General features: G+C 38.8%; 1 long non-coding RNA gene across 1 annotated transcript; it reads left to right on the top strand.

The window, feature by feature from the left end:
- Positions 1-697: 697 nt before the first annotated feature.
- LOC114138358 (uncharacterized) lies at positions 698-10,427 on the top strand. The gene is made up of 3 exons (XR_003594198.1): positions 698-817; positions 3,190-3,289; positions 9,877-10,427. It is a non-coding gene; the product is annotated as an uncharacterized LOC114138358 (long non-coding RNA).
- Positions 10,428-12,923: the final 2,496 nt, after the last annotated feature.

Raw genomic sequence — 12,923 nt, 5'->3', positions numbered from 1 at the left:
GAATGAATGAAATGAAGAGAAGGAGGGTGAGCGGCTCAATGCTGAGGCGTGCTTCTGCTGCTGTCGGCTGTGCCACCACCCCTCCTTTTTTCCCCCTCATCCCCCCATCACACCATGCTCTCTGACCATCCAGCTTAGTCTTATAGCTCTGCTGTTGCGCCGTGTGATCAAAAACCACAACGCACACAAACCCGGACCAGGAGTTCTAGGACCCTCCCCCCCCCCCCAAAAAAAAACAAAAAGAAAACCAGCACATGTCCCCATCTCCCCACCAGATTACTGAGAGCATGTTACTATGATAACCCAGCGAACGAGGAGGGGGTCAGAGGAGGGCAAGGGATGAAAAGGTAGAGGGAGAGTAGGAGAGTCCGGCGGACAGACTGAGGAAGAAACACGAGGCAAGAGGAGCAAGAGCATGTCTGCGAGGGAGAGAGGAAGTCTGGAGAAGAGACTGAGAGATGGAAGTGTGGAAGCGGGAAAGAGTGAGGGAAGCGAGGACATAACAAGCGTAGAGAAATGTGTGTGTGTTTGCTTATTGCAGTGGCCCCACCTACCCCTCCATCCAGTTAAGGAGGCATAGTCCCGAGGAGGAGGAGGAAGAGGAAGAGGAGGAGGGAGATGGAGGGATCCCCTCCCTCAGCCAGCGACACACACACACACCCACACCCCTCCTCTCCCTGTGGCTCACACACACACCCATACACACACACACCCTCTCTCTGCTCCATGAGGCAGCAGTCGCTGAGCAGCTCTGGATAGACCACGCGAGGTTCTGCAGGTGTCCCACCCTTCTCTTGAGGCAAGGATGCTCCAGAAGGTACTGGCTCCTTTCCACTTCTTTTTACAACATTTTATTCTGAATGAGGACACTGTACATTTGGCTTCTTTTTGCATCTTCTCTTCTTTATTTTGATGGTAGATTTTTCTCTCGTAGTAAAGCTTTTCCCGCTTATGTGAGGTTGTATGTGCAGTAGTGTGAGGCTGAATGTGTGTTCATACAGTTGTTTACAAGCTCTACTGTTAGCTGCAGGTCTGACAACTTCAGCAAAGTGGGCTCCTGTTGGTCCAACTCTGTAATATTTTTATTTTACTACCTTCTGCTGCATTTTAATACACCTTTTTTTTAATAGAGGTCAGGGCTTTGACTGCTTGTTGCACTATTTAGCCTTGAGTTTCATTTTTATTGGCACTCTTAGGGGTGGCGAAAACAAAGCGCATTATGCACGCCATCTATATGCATTATTATGTTTGATTGAAACTTCTCAATCAATTTAAATCCAATAAAGAAACACACCTTAACAGAAAGACTTTTTAAATTTATTCTACAGAAGTGATGGATTCCAAATAGATAGACAGATATATATTTTTTTATTCAAATTTGTAAATGAAATAAAATCATTTAATATATGCACAACAACATCGTCTATTGTTTTGTTTAAGTTGTATGTTTTTTTTGGAGAAAAATCTGAACTGGTAAATAATCCTGTGCGTGTGTAAGGGAGAGCACATGTCTCGTATGTAACGTGGTGTACTGGCAGACACCCAGGACAACCATTTCTGCTCGGGATGGAGAGACAGTGAAATACAACTTTCATTTCAAATTATGACTGAGACTATCTTCTTTAAAACATTTACTTTCTGAATTAAGTTTAATCTTCAGGTCTTGATTAATGAAAAAAGCTCAATTTTGAACAGGTTGCAGGCAATTTTATGGGATTTAGCCAATACCTAGAAAAATACAAATTTTGCTTATTTTTTGCAGCTTTTTACCTTGCACACATTTAAATCCAAATACTGATATAGCAAAATTTAAGGGAGTTTTAAAAGATTATGATTTAAAAAAAAACACACACACAAAAAAAAGTGTGTTGCTGTTTGCAGACCTTTTTGAAAAAACATGATATCAACATTCTGTTCACTTGTTTTCAAAATCAAATTTTTTGCGGTTAGTATTGACCTATTAATGGTATTACCCACAAAGCGTGTGGCGGGGCCAGGGTCACATCCCACAAGGGTTCGGATGGTCAGCCCCCCTGGCCGCAGAGTGGTCAGAGAGTGACCAATAGGACCCAAGCTGTGGTCATCCTTCCATCTAGCTCCTTTCAAACTAGAGGTCATATGAGTCAAAGGGTAATAAGTTTAACCCCCTCGAGAGGAGAGAAGTCAGAGGTCACAAACAAGGCTGTAGGGAGAAGGTTTGAATCATCGATCAGTGGCACTCCTGGTTATATCTGTGCATATTGATAACGTGCTTCATTCTGCCAATCTCATTTGCTCATTTGCATTGTTTGGTAAGCACCAACAGAAGTAGTTGCTATTATAAGTGTCCAGAAAACAGCTTGGGTATTTTTAAAAGGCCTAGATTATAGCATAGCTGTGTGCAATGATGGTTTCTTGCGCATTTCTGTAAATATATACAAATATTTAGCCTTGTTGTGATGCAGGGTATGCACGTTTTGCCTTTGTTGCCTTTGTAGCAAATATAACTCTGACAATCAAGTAATTGTTTACGGAGTTCAAAAATGACCATATTTTTTTAACTAATCCAACTTTGTTATAATCTGTTTTGTTCTCTTGTCTCTTTGTAAGTGAAATAATGTGTAAATAAGCTAACCTGATCTCTCAAATTGAGAAGGATATCATTATTTTGGCTGGTCGTCTGTCTTACAAAAGCACTAATAGCTCCTTGATTTGAATAAGCGCAGGCTTATGTAAAGGGGTGTGGCCTTTTTTCATTTCCCAATTTTTTTCGTGCAAACCACTGTTACAGTCTTGTTTTTTTATTATCATATCTAAATCTGATTCTGCTAAAAAGACAGTTAAGCACAATTGGGACGGTTTCTCAAATGTAGCCTTTTCATGACCAAAGTCTAATCTTCCCTTTCTGAAATGGTGGAGTGCTGATGTTTAAGTATCTTCCAGTGGTATCCTCCCTGGTTGATGTTAGCGATGTGTCAGCATTAAGCTTGTCCTGCCTGCTAGGCTGCTGGGGCCTTGGTGGCGACCAGCCCAGTCCAGCCCAGCCTGGCCGAGGGCCAGACCAGACACGTCTTGGCACCGGACGAGGGACATGACAGGATCAAGGATTGCCAGAAAAGTGCTCCTACAGTATTGTTTAAACATAGGTCAACAAAGTATTGCTGTACATTTGATGTCTTTTTTTTTTGTTTTCATTCAATCTTTTAACAGTGACAGAATAAGGAGAATGGTTGAGAAAGAAGGGGATGCAAAGGGAAATTCAACAAAGCACTCCAGGACACGCTCTACAGCAAGATGCCGCGACTGCATGGTACGTTCCTCGGCCAAATTAGCCAACTCTAGCCCTGATCTATTCAGCCCTCAACATGCGCACAGCATTCCATGGATTTAGGTTCATGTATTTGAGGACAAGCACCTTATATAGAATATGGTGAGCCATTAAGTGTGGGAATAGGAGAAGTGTACATGTTGCTCAGTCAGCTATTGCACAGACAGAGACCATCAATCACAAATGTAAGCTGCCTTGCTCTTTTTGCTGGTCCCTCAAGTCTTCTCCCAGATCTGGGATTAGGCAGCACTTTGCCTGCAACACTGTGTTTATTTGGGGAGGATTTCTGTGGAAAACTTTGACCACAAATCATGCAAACAGACTTTTGTATATTGATATGCATACATAATAAATGTTAAAGTGTGTGCTTTGAAACATTTTCTTATGATGCCTAATATCATAAGAGCTGTACAGTTGTAGCTGTAGTAATTTTAATTTTAAAATACAGATAAGATATATAATTTCAAATTTGTGGGGTGAGCATCCACGAAATATATCTTCTTATTGTAGAAAGCAAACTGAGTAAACATACCAAAGTTTTACTGCTAGCTTAACACCATGTTCACTTAAATGTACCAATCTATTTATTTCACATATTCACTAATCAATATTCTCATCCTGCTTTGTTTAGGGGAAATACGTTTCATCCCTTAAACTCGTGTTGTGACTTTTGAGCATGCAAGAAATTCTAAATATTTTTAATTAATCCAAACAAGGTGTGTTGACTTAGTTACCGCCCCGCGTTGAGTGGTTCTGTTTTCTGCTGCGTTTTTTCATGAGCATAAATATGAATTTTGGGTATTAGGCCTAAAATTATTTATGCCGCTAGCAGATTAAAGTATATTAAAAGTAAAATTTTAATTTTACCAACCAGTGACTGGAAATATTGTCTATGTTTCCGTCTCCCAGTCAGACTTGAATCTCACGCAGAATTTATGGAACAGAGCTGAAGATGAGGGAGATGGCAATGAGGTCTTCCAGCCTCAAAGACTTGGAGCTCATCACCAAAGATAAATTGTCAAAAATAGCGAAAACATGATAAGGTTTTCATTATTTGTGAGGGGTTTGGTGGAAATCATTATTTTTTTCCCCACTGATTATGAAGAAGGTCCTAAATAGTTTTCAACAAGCTATTCTTAATTAAAATGAATAAAAACAGGAATATATATATCCAAAGTAATGCTGTTTTTCTTATTTATTTATTTATTTTTTCTTTTGAGAAAAGTCTTCTGATTCCCTCCCAGAAACAAACATCTTGGCTGAATAAAAATTATTTTAAATCTATCTTAAAACTAGTTTGGGCTGAAATGAATGCTTTTCGCAATAGTGGTGAACAGTTTGGACGAGCACAGATGATAAGCAGCTGGTGGGCTGCTTGTCGTGTTGAGATTAAGCAATCAGTCATTTGGTCAAGGTCTTGTTTATCGAATATAGTTTGACCAGCTGAAAGGTTCACGTTACCCTTATCTCCTGAAAAATAACGGGTGCTGATGCATATGTGTAGAAAACATGCTGTAAAGCTTTCCATTCATTTTTAATGTCGTAAGCCTGTTATATTTAAAACACAATCCCAACAGTATAGAGCAGAAAAAGTGTTGGTTTAAATATAGTTTTTGTTTCAAGTGAATAAATGAAGCTTGTTTTCTGATAGGCTTTCACTGAACTAATACAGGGGCCTGGTTAGAATTGCTCTTTGTAAAGGTCACTGCTTGTTGTGATGTGGACAATGAGGCAGCCAATAACTGCCTGTGAAACATGAACCTAATTGGAGTGTTATGTCAACGATTTCATACTTTGACATGAAAACGGGCATCAGAGGAAATAGAAAAATCCTCCTTCACACTCTTCATAAACATATAGGATTAGAAACTTAGTATGGTGACACAGCCGCGCATAATGGCGAGATTCTGATAAATATCAGGGTTTGATCGGCTGAACGAGATCATTTTTGTAGAGAAATTTAATCTCAAAATTGTTTCTGCATCGCTGTTCTTTCTGGATCAAAATAGTTTAACGTATTCTATTAAAACATGCATCAATCCATTGTTGTTAAACATGCAATATTAGTGATTCCATTTTACTTTATATAGCAGACTGTGGGTCACATCAGATGATCTGTTCAGCTCCAGTTATAATTTTTTTTCTGTCCATGTTTTTATGCTTGTTTCTGTTTTTGCTTTGTTGGAAAAGCAGATAAAAGGAAAACATTGTAATGTTTTCTTTGCTAAGAAAACATTGCTAAGAGCTATTTTTTGTGAATAGCTCAGTATTACTCAGAATTTATCGCCTCACAACATTAAGGAAATTTATCACTGAAATCTCAATATTAAGTATATAAAAGTACTATAGCAGATCTGAATATAAAAATTCCTTAGGAAATACTGGACAAAAAATACACATTTTTTTTTTTGGATTTATATTTCAGTTGTCATTGGAGTCAAGCGTAGTAAAGAAAAAAGGGAGATTGACAGAGCCGGCCCAAAGAATGAGCAACCTAAGCTTAGGGCCTATCCATAGGGGGTCATAAAGAGTTCCAGAAATTATCACAAGTAAAAGCAAAAAAAAAACATCCTACACAAGTACAATTTACAAATGTAAATCTTGCTTACTCATTCTACTTGCACTATTACAAGTAGAATGAGGCCTCTACCTGTAATAGTGCAAAATCAAACTTGTGACACTTGATATTTGCAATATTAAATAAAAATTGGTGTTGTTAGACTTTAAATATTTTTGTTGATGAACACATTAACTCTCGATACCTCAGAAGACAAGCTAAAAGCTGCGGGGGTGGAGCCAATGCAGTTGTTTCACACGGAAGATAAAATTAATAAAGACAACTAAATAACAAGAATATAAATAACCTAGCAGAAGTTAATGGAAGCAGTAATTAAGTGCCAGTCAACAGAAACTTAAGCAATCCGCCGCTTTGTATGGCATTGTTAGTTGAGCAGGTGAGCATGAGTCATGTTGAAATGCAATAATTCATGTGATAAAGAATGATTATTGGAAAAATAAACATAAAAGAATCTAAATAACTTTAGAAACTCTAAAGTCAGTGTTAAATTAACATTCTTAAAATTATGGCTCAAATATTGACATTTAAGAAGTTGTTTTATGCTTCACCTTTCTAAAAAGTACAGATAACCAGCAAAAGAAAATAAAACTATTATGAAAATCAATTTGTTTTCCACAAAGAGCAACTCTTATGTGGTAGGTGACAGGCCAGTCAATGATTATCTTCTATTATAAAAGCATCATGAGTTATAATCTAGGTTATGTTAATTGTCCAATATGTAAACTGTTAAACACAAAGGGGGAAGTAAAATGTACCTTTGTGATTGATGCTAGTTGAAAAACCACATAATCAAATTTTGCTCAGGGTCCCAAACAGCCTGGGACCGGCTCTGGAGGCTGGTGGGACCGAGGGCCGTTCAGCTCCTGCTTAACAAGAAAAGGTGACAAACAGAGGCTGAGTGGGACAGGGACACTCCTCAGACGGTCTTAAATATACTCTCCACTCATTTATATGACACATAAATTCACATTTAAACAGCAGAAAATCTCTCTGGTGGTTGATGCTCTGGGAAATATAAAAATATAATTGTCATCAGTTGTGTGCGTATGTGTATGTTGAAGGATACAAGGGGATGATATAAGATTGAAGAGATGTATTGAGGAATTATGGATCCAATAACTGAGATGAGATGTAAATGTGGTGTGGACAGTGAGTAGGCTGTTTTTTTTTCTTTGGGTCGTTCCATGTGAGACTGCAGTGCAGGGGCTAAATGGCAGCCAGACTCATATCCTGTGACTGGCAAGGAAATGTGGCTGCACTGTACACTGCAGAACCTACAGACCACTCAATAAGGTTTCTTTTTTTCAATGATGCACCAATAAAGCAGCATCAAATCCTCTAAATTTAGAGAACATTGTAAATAAAAATGTTTAACTAATTTTGGATGTCCCAACCTATAGAGGAAGGATCAAAATCAGCCAATTTTTCCTTGATCAACTCTGATTTGTGATCATCATATACTGAAAAAATTATATTGTGTACCCCGTTCAAAAAATGTAAAAAATTATCATTTTTTTGTTGGTAGGCGCACCAAAGCAGTATGCTCTTATTTTAAGTTTAATACAAATGAAAAAAAGGATAGGTGGATCTGGTTTGATGCATTAATTTTATAAGCTTGTTATTCCTTAGTTTTTTTTACTGGATTCAAAACTTATACTCCTGTCAAGGAACCTGCAGCATATTTTTCTTAAAAAGAACTTTAGCATAAGCCTGTATAAAGCTTGCGCAGTGCATCTCGATTTATTATGCCAGACAAAAGAGATTCTCCGATTAGTTCCCAGATCTTCTGTGGAAATTACTAGTTAGCATTCTGAAGCTGGTATTTCTGATAGAGAAATACCAGGAAATTTATGCATTCTCCCCCTGTGGAATACTCATATTTTTTTTTATATCATCCCAATTTTGTTCATTTTGATATAAACTCCCTTCAGATTCAGTTCAGACTGCTGCAGATTAATAAGTTTCTCTACCCCAGATTTTTGTTGTTCCTCCATCTCGTCATCATCTTTCCCTCCTTTTCCCCTGTCTGTTTTTTTCTATTTCTACGGAAGAGTTTCCAACGGAAAGGCAGGGGCTAGTACACATGTCACATCGGTTCACGCAGATCCCAATTATTTTTAGCCACAGAGCAGCTCTCAAAGGTCTGCTCCTTGTGTGTGTTTCCCAGCATGTGTTCTTATATGTTAAAGCCATGCACATACTCTCACACAGCTCCTATGGCCTGACCCACCTTTTCAACCTCACACTGTGGACGTACAGCAACATTTTCTCTGTTATTTTCTGTCTGGATGTCACCACATGTCACTGGACCATCAACAAACAGTACAATATGTCTCCGCAGGAGGCCTCCTTACAGACATGTTTCATAATTTGAGTTGTTCTGTCTATTGTATCAGCCTCCTTTGATAAATTTACTTCCAACTGATACAATGCGTCATCTTTTTTTTTTTTTCATTAGCAGAGGACAATTGCTTGTACAGCAAATGTCCAGGACTCTAATGAAGTGCTGAAGCAAACGCTACAGGGTGACAGGCCATGACGGACATTTGCTCTTCTTTACTGTAAACGACATCCAACAGGCAAAAAAAATACCATGTATATAGTTAGTTACTTATTTACTTGTAGTTTATTGGTCAGTATTCTTTGTGGTAACCAGTAAGTCTTAAAACACTAACTCAGAATCGACAGATACAGAGATTTGGATTTAAAAGGCAAAAATTGCTTTGTATAGTCTTACTTGTAGTGGTCGTGGCAGAAAACAGGAGGAGCCTCCATTCCTGGGATATCACTATCCATTCAGATGAGGGTTTTTTTTTCCTGAACTGTCTCCTTTCTGAATACTCAGGCTGCTGAGCTCCTTTTATTCAGACTGAACCCCACAGCAGAGCTAGTGAACGCCTTTGAGCAGAGCTGCAGGTGCATAAGGAGAGAGGAAGAGAAAGCATCTTACAGCAAAAAAGTTGGCAACAACAATTTCAAATAATAAATTCAATTGCAATTTTAGCTAATTTCTATAAATACAGATGTTTTGTTGACAATATTTGCTGAATTTGTAAAAAAATAACACAAATAACTTGGAAGGAAAAACCTTGTTCCGCCTTTTCAAACTTAAGTCATTTTAAAATTAAATAAAACACAACAATACTGATCGAATATTTTTTATTAGTTAGCAATTCTAAGATGTTTATCCTAAACTGTTGGGGGACAGGTTGGGGTGTGTGTGTGGGGGCAGGGGGGCCCTCATGATGTTGGGACAGATGGTATTTAGCTCTAGCTGTGCCGGGCTCAGTGGGACCCGAAGCTTAAGAGGTTAGGGCTGTCAAAACCACTCTGCTCATTCACTGCCTAACAAAGTGTGGACTGTCAGCCTGTTCCGTTTAATAAACTTAAGATTTTTCTTTTGTCAATGCCCGAGCAACACTTTTGCAACTCGATGACCTGAATATCCCGACATTCTTCCAGCTCAGTGGCAGAGGATGCACCTTTTAGGGAGGGACTTCCTAAAGAATATAGAAACATGGCGGTTAAACATGAAAAAAAAGATAATTGGTTTTTGGGCAATTATACTCAAACTTAAGCCAGAGTTGTATTATTTGAGACTACATGTCTTCCAGCTATAAAACAACTAATAGAATAAATGAGTACTAGAAATGGTCCGAAAGTTAGTAAATCAATTCATCTTCAACTAATTAGTTTTTTTAATTGTTGTTCCTGTATTGATCTGGTTATGTATTATACTTTTAATTTTATGTCGCTTAAACTTCATGTCGTTCAGTTGAAATGGTTAATTGTGAAAGCTTAAACTTCACCACAAGAGGGAGACATACAGTAACGTGCAGAATAATTTTTCAACACACAACTTCACTGCAAAATCTAAACACAGTGAGGCTGAAACACAGTAATTATTTAAATGTGCTCCTTACTTGTTGAGTAATTAATAAGTGTAATGATAACCATTTGGTCTTCTTCTCAATCTGTCAATTTATTCCAGTGTTTGGTATGGTCAGAGGCTGAAAGCTGGTCAGTGGGTGACCTGCGCGGGATGCCTGGGTGACATCTGACCTCTGACTGGGCGTGCGGATTGACCCTGGAGGACAAGGTCCGACAATGCGAGGCACGTGCCATGGCCTAATCTCCATGGTAACGTAAGACCTTTCAGGGAACGGTGGGGAGCAGGGTCAGGGTTGTCTTTATGTTGATTGTTGTAAGACATCTGCTGTCGATTGACTCGCTGAATGTATGACGCCCCCAGTGCAAAACGGCTTTTATACGACAGCCAGGGCCCGGGCAAGGAAGCTAAAGGCTAACTGGGTAATCTCTGCAGGCAACTGTGATTATGCATTTTGTTCTCACAATCACCTGGAGAGATTCTGCAGTTTGCCTTGCACTCGGTTTTCCAGAGGTTTTTTTAAATTTTTTTTATCTTACAGTTCATTTATAAAATTAGAAAAATGCGTTGTTACCTAAACTGACTAAATATGTGATTCTGTGATCAAAAAGTGGTTTGGTTTTCTGTCTTAATAAAGGAGTCTTTTAAAACATCTTCATCTCTGATTCTTAAAAGTCAAAACATTTGATGACTGGTCAAAAGAAGAACAAAGGGATTAACATTGAGTTATGGTGCAGAATGAGGGCCAACAGGTGCAGCCCACCTGCAGGAAAATGTGTTTCACATTCTTTGATGCTATACATGAGAAAGCTTTCATGCACAACATATTACTCCTCAGATTCTTTCTAATCATTACCATTATGCAAGTATTTTTTTTTTTTTACTTTATCACCACAACCCCTGCGCCCCACTCCAAATTCCCCACCCCACTGTCTCATCTCGTTCTCCACCGTGTTCTGCTGTGTTTTGGTGAAATCTCAGCTGGCAACTGTGAGTCGTTCACTAGCTGCTCTCACAATGGCCTCTGGGATTATGCTAAACGCAGAGCCTCGGCTGCTCCCCCGCATCGACCGGCATCGACGACGCCCTTTGGAGCGCACAGGAAAGGAGACGGAGGGCTCTCAATGAAGATGTCACTGCAATTACACAAGCGTGTGTCATAGACACCCTGTGTGTCTGCTCTTCCTCCTCTTAACACCCCCCCACCTCTCCGCTTCTCCTCTTTTCTGGAAAAAGAAATTTCTTTTCGACACTCTTTTGAAGTGCAGCCTCGTCTCTTGCAGGTCTCTCATAATGCAAGCCCATTTTAAATTTGCATGAATTCACCATCCAGATGCTTCTGCTGCCATGTTGCCTTATGATGATGTGTACTGTACAGGAGCAGCTATTGTATTATCGCACCGTCAAAAGAATAATGATGCCTTGATTGTCCTCAGTGCAAGTTAGAAAGTTCCAGAGGGAACCAAATGTGTTAATTTCTGTTCTTATTGTTTCAGTTTTATGACGTTGTCACAAAGGAGGAGCTTTCTGATGTGGATGGTACTGCATCAGGAACTGATTGGCTGATGCTTCACTGCCAACAGTACCTGATGCATTGCCTTCAGCATCGAAAGAAACGTCGCATGACTCCAGCTGCTTTTGATCAAACTTACTCACAGATTTTCTACAGACAGTAACAAACTTTGATGGTATTCAAATATTTGTGCATGCATACATTAGTCAAACCTCTGACCTCTGATGTCTGGCTGAAATGGTTATGAACATTTTCCAACTTATAGGAATGATATATTTATGTCTGTGTTTGTGTTCTCTGGTGTATAATATTTTCCCTCCTCAAGTCTAAACCACTACTTTTTGTTAGCTTGTCACATAAAATTTCAATAAAGTGCATTAAATGTATTGTTTTAACATGGAAATGTCATAACCTTTGTGTCACACCAACCTGAATATAAATATATCTCATTACTATCTAAGGAATCATGTTCCTCTCCTGTTCGGATTAGACACCTGGATGCTTTTAGGCCACACCTCAGTACTCAATGACTCACTGTACATTTAGATTGACCTTTAATAATTTGACTAACTGATTTGAATAACTGTAAGTTGCATGAGGAGACTTTCTCACACTCAAGTATGCATAAACACCCATGTCGGGGCTAATTTCTGTCTACAATAGTTCTGGAGCGAATATGAGAAGGAGGAAGGTTCTCTCATCTACTTATCAGTGTTGAATCATTTTTGCCTTGATATGCATTTGATTAATTCTGTGGTTTGTCCCTTTGTTGTAGCATGTTTAATCACTTGCCAAGTTAAATAAATGTTCATCAAAAAGTAAAAGGTCTTTCATTGTAGTTTTTTGTTTTGTTTCCACATTTCCTTGCACTGACATGTTTCTAAATATCCCAAATGCTGAAGTTCATAATTAAAACTCTCGCATCAAGGGGTCTAGCTTCATGCAGGATCTACCTACCATCTTCTTGTACACACCCTCTGAGAAGGCAGAAGGTCAGCATGCATGGAGGAAGTGCCAAGTGTCTTTCAATCTACTTAAATCAGCAAGCTGCTGGCGCACGGAAATGCGCAATCACTCGCTGTCTCTTCGTCCCTGAGAGAAGTCCAAAGGAGCCATGCCAATTCCAACAGATGTTCCTTAAGCGCAGGCATCTTGTAAACACCATGAAATGGTTTGGAGGTTAATGAAATGGTTGCTGACAGAGATCTTCGACACAATATTTGATTATACCACCTGCTGCTCACACATAGCTGATAGCGCAGAATTTATAAAGGCTTCACTACTGAGTTCACAGGGTGACAAACGACTTACACAAAACTAAAAGAGCTGGATTTTAATGGCCTGACTGAAGAGTTTATATGAGGTACAACGTGTTCAACTTTAATTATTTAAAAGGTCACTAGAATACTACATAGAAATCAAAAACCTAATTTATTCAACACTTTAAAAAGAGAATTAGTTAATCCAACTTAAATAAGTTGCTTCAGTTTGTAACAAGTAATTCATGTAAACCCATCCAGGGTAATGTATTAAGTTTTCAAGTTGCACAAACTTAATAAATTACCTTGAATAAACTTAACTCAATTTTGTCTTACCATTAAAGCAACTTTTTTAAGTTGGATCAACTGTTCTCTTC

The sequence above is a fragment of the Xiphophorus couchianus genome, chromosome 22 (assembly GCF_001444195.1).
Source record: "Xiphophorus couchianus chromosome 22, X_couchianus-1.0, whole genome shotgun sequence".
NCBI classification, from domain to species: domain Eukaryota; kingdom Metazoa; phylum Chordata; class Actinopteri; order Cyprinodontiformes; family Poeciliidae; genus Xiphophorus; species Xiphophorus couchianus.
This window is presented reverse-complemented; position numbering and strand designations above follow the sequence as displayed.